Source organism: Lipotes vexillifer, unplaced genomic scaffold, assembly GCF_000442215.2.
Source record: "Lipotes vexillifer unplaced genomic scaffold, Lipotes_vexillifer_v1.1 scaffold283, whole genome shotgun sequence".
NCBI lineage: Eukaryota > Metazoa > Chordata > Mammalia > Artiodactyla > Lipotidae > Lipotes > Lipotes vexillifer.
The window spans coordinates 1,004,023-1,009,953 of record NW_006789004.1 but is presented as its reverse complement, the minus strand read 5'-3'; positions in this window follow the sequence as shown (position 1 = coordinate 1,009,953).

The window sequence follows — 5,931 nt, the reverse complement described above, 5'->3', positions numbered from 1 at the left end:
TATATATATATATATATATATATATATATATATACACACACACACACACAGATTGGGAAAAAACCATAAAACTGTCTTCATTCATAGATGACGTAAACTACGTAGAAAATTTAAAAGAATCAACAAAAATATCCTGAAACTAATAAGCAGTTAACAGCAAGGTTGCAGAATGCAAGGTTAATATGCAAAAACTGTTTACTTTCCTATATAATAACAATGAACAAGTGGAATTTGATATTAGAAACACAATATCATTTACATTAGCATCCAAAAATTGAAATAGTATAAATCTAACAAAATAGGTATAAGACCTATATGAGAAAAACTACAAAACTCTGATCGGCAAAACCAAAGAATAACTAAATAAATGGAGAGATAGTATATTCCAAATTCATAAATAGGAAGACTCAATATTGTCAAGATATCAGTTCTTCCAAACCTAATCTATAGATTCACTGTAATCCTAATCAAAATCCCAGGAGTTATTTTATGGATAGCTAAAAACTGGTTCTAAAGTTTATATGAAAAGGCAAAAGACCAAGGTTAGACAACACAATATTGAAGAAGAACAAAGTTGGAGTACTGACATCATTCAACTTCAAGATCTACTATAAAAGTATAGTAATCACTGACTATGTGGTACTGGCAAAAGAACAAATAGATCAATGAAACAGAATAGAGAACACAGAAATGGACCCCCATAAATACAGTCAAATGACCTTTGACAAAGGCACAAAGACAATAATGGAGCAAAGACAGTCTCTTCAAATGGTGCTGGAACAACTGGATGTCCACAAGCAAAAAAACAAAAAAAAAATCTAGACATATATTATACTGTTCACCAAAATTAACTCAAAATGGATCACAGATTTAAAAGGAAAATACAAAACAATAAAATTTCTACAGGATAACATAGGAGAAAACCCAGAAGTACTAGGGTATAATAATCCCTGTTTAGGTCATAATAATACCTGTTTCATAGGCACAACCTATGAAATAAATAATTGATAAGGTATACACAAAAATAAACTCAAAATGGATTAAAGACCTAAATGTAAGGCCAGACACTATAAAACTCTTAGAGGAAAACATAGGCAGAACACTCTATGAAATAAATCACAGCAAGATCCTTTCTGACCCACCTCCTAAAGAAATGGAAATAAAAACAAAAATAAACAAATGGGACCTAATGAAACTTAGAAACTTTTGCACAGCAAAGGAAACCATAAACAAGACGAAAAGACAACCCTCAGAAGGGGAGAAAATATTTGCAAACGAAGCAACTGACAAAGGATTTATCTCCAAAACATATAAGCAACTCATGAAGCTCAATATCAAAAAAACAACTCAATCCAAAAGTGGGCAGAAGACCTAAACAGACATTTCTCCAAAGAAGATATACAGATTGCCAACAAACACATGAAAGGATGCTCAACATCATTAATCATTAGAGAAATGCAAATCAAAACTACAATGAGATATCATCTCACACCGGTCAGAATGGCCATCATCAAAAAATCTAGAAACAATAAATGCTGGAGAGGGTGTGGAGAAAAGGGAACCCTCTTGCACTGTTGGTGGGAATGTAAATTGATCCAGCCACTATGGAGAACAATATGGAGGTTCCTTAAAAAACTAAATATAGAATTACCATATGACCCAGCGATCCCACTACTGGGTATATACGCTGAGAAAACCATAACTCAAAAAGAGTCATGTACCAAAATGTTCTTTGCAGCTCTATTTACAATAGCCAGGACATGGAAGCAACCTAAGTGTCCATCAACAGATGAATGGATAAAGAAGATGTGGCACATATATACAATGGAATATTACTCAGCCATAAAAAGGAACGAAACTGAGTTATTTGTAGTGAGGTGGGTGGACATAGAGACTGTCATACAGAGTGAAGTAACACATATATACGGAATCTAAAAAAAAAAAAAGAAAGAAAGAAAATGGTCAGAAGAACCTAGGGGCAAGATGGGAATAAAGATGCAGACCTACTAGAGAATGGACTTGAGGACATGGGGACGGGGAAGGGTAAGCTGGGACAAAGTGAGAGAGTGGCATGGACAGATATACACTACCAAAAGTAAAATAGATAGCTAGTGGGAAGCAGCCGCATAGCACAGGGAGATCAGCTCAGGGCTTTGTGACCACCTAGAGGGGTGGGATAAGGAGGGTGGGAAGGAGGGAGATGCAAGAGGTTAGAGATAGGGGGACATACGTATATGTATAACTAATTCACTTTGTTATAAAGCAGAAACTAACACACCATTGTAAAGCAATTATACTCCAATAAAGATGTTAAAAATAAATAAATAAAGATGTTTTAAAAAGAAAATAAATAAATAAATAATAAATTACAAAAAAAAATAACAATTGATAAGGTGAACTTCATTAAAATTAAAAATATCCACTCTTTGAAGGACAGGATCAAGAGAATGAGAAGACAAGCCACAGACTGGGGGAAAATATTTGCAAAAGAATGCATCTGATGAAAGACTGTTACCCAAAATATCCAAAGAACACTTAAAACCCAACAATAAGAAAACAACCCAATTTAAAAATGAGCAAAAGACCTTAAAAGACACTTTGCCTAAGAAGATATACAAATGGCAACTAAGCATATGAAAATATGCTTCACATCACAAGTTATGAGGGAAATGCAAATTAAAATAACTAGATATACTACAGACCTATTAGAGTGGCCACAATCCAGAACACTGACAACACCTAATGCTGACAAGGATGTAGAGCAACAGAACTCTTGTTCACTGCTGGTGGCAATGCAAAAGTGGCACAACCACTTTAGAAGATATTTTGGTAGCTTTTCACAAAACTAAATATTCTCTTACCATATGATCCAGCAATCATGTCTCTTGGTATTTACCCTAAGAAGCTGAAAGCTTATATTCACACAAACAGCCTCACACAGATGTTTATAGCAGCACTATTTGTAACTGCCAAAACCTGGAAGCAACCAAGATGTCCTACAGTAAGTGAATGGATAAATGAACTGTGGTACATCCAGACAATGGAATATTACTCAGTGCTAAAAAGAAATGGGCTATCAAGCCATGAAAACACATGGAAGAAACTTAAATGCATATTTCTAAGTGAAAGAAGCCAGTCCAAAAAGGCTACATACTATATAATTTCAACTATATGACATTCTAGAAAAGGCAAACTACAGAGACAATAAAAAGATAAATGATTGCTGGGATTAGCAGGGGGTGGGAGGGAGAGAAATGAATAGGCAGAACACAGAGGATCTTACGTACTTCTTAAAATTTATACACAAAACAGTACTATATATAATACTGTATGTAAACAAACATAGTTTATGTGGTTGTGGAATGGTATGGGATTTAATATTTGGGATAATTAATAGGAGAAATAAATTATAAAATAAAATAAAAAACAAGAGAGCCTTGCATGGGTCAAATGCCATGAATTCTATGTATAATCAATTCCATTCCATGACCTCTAGTCGTAACAAGAAAATTAAAAATTACAAAGGCCAGTAAAATGTCTGTAGACCAATGTACTATTTGAAATCATTGAATTCACCAATATTTAATATGTATAAGTTATATACCCTGCCATGTGCCCAAAATACATGACATCTATGAGATGATTCCTTCACTCGAGATGCTTCTAGTCTGCCTGAGTCAAAAAAAAACCCTACCCTCATGAAATGGTGGAGTGCGAAGTGAGACAGAATTTAGTTATGAACTATGTGGTACATACAAGAAAAGAAAAAGCAATGTGCAAATATGCAAAGAAGACAATAGACAGATGGGCTAGAGCAAGAAGATTTGAGAATGTGGTGGAATTTGAACTTGACTTCAAAGGATAAGAGATGTTTGGACTGATGGAGAGAAAGAGGCATTCCCAGGACACAGTTAACCTGCAAAGTTGAGGGAAGGTCACCTCAGTGGAATAAAAGAGTACTGTCCTCAACTTGTGAAAGCAAGATCAACATCAGAGTAAGTGACAACCAAAATATTAGTTATTCAAGCTAAAAATATGAATGTTCTAATACCTATTCCAGCCACTAGATTATGCACCATCCCTATAGCATGCACTGCTCCAGTTAACAAATGTTCTCAAAAAGTGAATAGAATGAGATAATGCAGTTTTTCAGAGTACTTTGCTTAATGCCATGGCAGAGTTTATGCACTGGAAGAGTCTGGCTTGTTAAGTGATGAGGATATTCAGTAATTTGCATTTTGAGATATGGTATAGATCTTTACTAAAGAGGGAACCTGCAAAGCAGGGGGACTGTATAGTACTTAGTGAGACATTTAAGGCCATCCATAATCTGCCCCCAGTTAACTCTTTATGAACCTCTTCCCAATCCCTTTCATGCCCAGACTTCTGCTAAACCAAGCACTTTATCATCTCCATGAACTTTCATATTTGGCACTTTCCTACCCCAGGCCCTCAGCTGTACTCTTCCTGCATTTGAAATATCTTCTGCTCCATCTTCACTTGACAAAACTCAGTGTATATCAGGCCCATGTGTGAATTCTTTTATTTCCATAAAAACATTATAGAAAGTCCAGGCAGAAGGAAAACCCTCTCTGAGCTTTCAAAACACCGAACATTCTATTCTGTGATTATACTGGCCTGTAGGAATCCTACTGTTAGAATGAATTAAGACCAAGATTGTCTGATTGGAAAAATATGATTGTTCTTACTAACAGTAAATCAAAATAGCACATACACTGAGTCTCACTGACCAAAATTTATCTTGTGCCGTTTGTACCTTGTCTTAGATTTACTAATGCATATTCTCCCAAGTATTTTCAGATTTCCATATTGCTCCCCAGAATTTGTCCTATACACGTTTACTTTACATATATCTCATCAGAAAACACATACAATTTGGTGTTCTGCTTTTTTTCAGTATGTACATACCATAAATTTTCCTCATTTCTAAATATTTTCTTAGTTAATTTAGTATCTCCACAATTCTTCATTATGTTGACATGCTGTCATCACTTTAAAAAAAATCCCTGTTTCTGATCATTTAGTTTAGACAAATACATTCTTTTCCTTCCTTCCCCCTGAAGCCCTGTAAAAATATATTCTTATTAACTCTATACAGACTAAAATAAGCAAGTTTTAAATAATCATGCTAGTCTTCCAGTAGCATTCACTGTTCCAAGTCATAATTAGTAGAACAAGGAATCATGATAATCTATTCTCGGCCATTTTGATAAATTGCCCCATTTCCCACTTACCAAGATGCCCAAATAAATAGACAACAAAGTTCCTTCACGGAAGCTCAGTAACTCATAGAGATCAGGAAATGAATAATCCTACATGTCTTCACACATCTGTATTTTCAGCAAGGATACTCTTGGGAAACATTCCTTGTCCATGGCTCTCTTCAGGGCCTTCCATAGGCAAATGCAGTTTACTTGGACAAAATTCTACCTCTTAATTCTCTAAATGGAGAAAATGGACCATTAGCCCTTTTATACTGGCTAAATTAGCAACTACCAGCAGGTAAACAGCCTATCACAGCAACACTGTTCCAAGCTTGAGTGTCATTTGCAAAGGTGGAGCCCTTCAGAGAGAAATCTCTGTTTTATTAGCATAAAGAAGCCTAAAGAGCACTGGCCAGGGCCAAGAGGCCCTCCATGGTCCCCAGGGATCACTGTTGATTTATGAGCTCCCACACATTCACCTATGATACCACAATTCATTTCTGTGTAAAATACTCTATTATTATACCACCCAAGTATAAGGTCAGAAAGTACCAAATGGAATACAATTTCTTAAGCCAGGTAGGGAGAATAGTTGTATAAAAAGCCCCAATGCCAAAATAAATTAAGCCAGAGAACTAATCTGAAGAGGAGAAGTAACCAAATGAACAAAGTGGGATACACTAGCGTGCTTTTTTTTTTTTTTTTT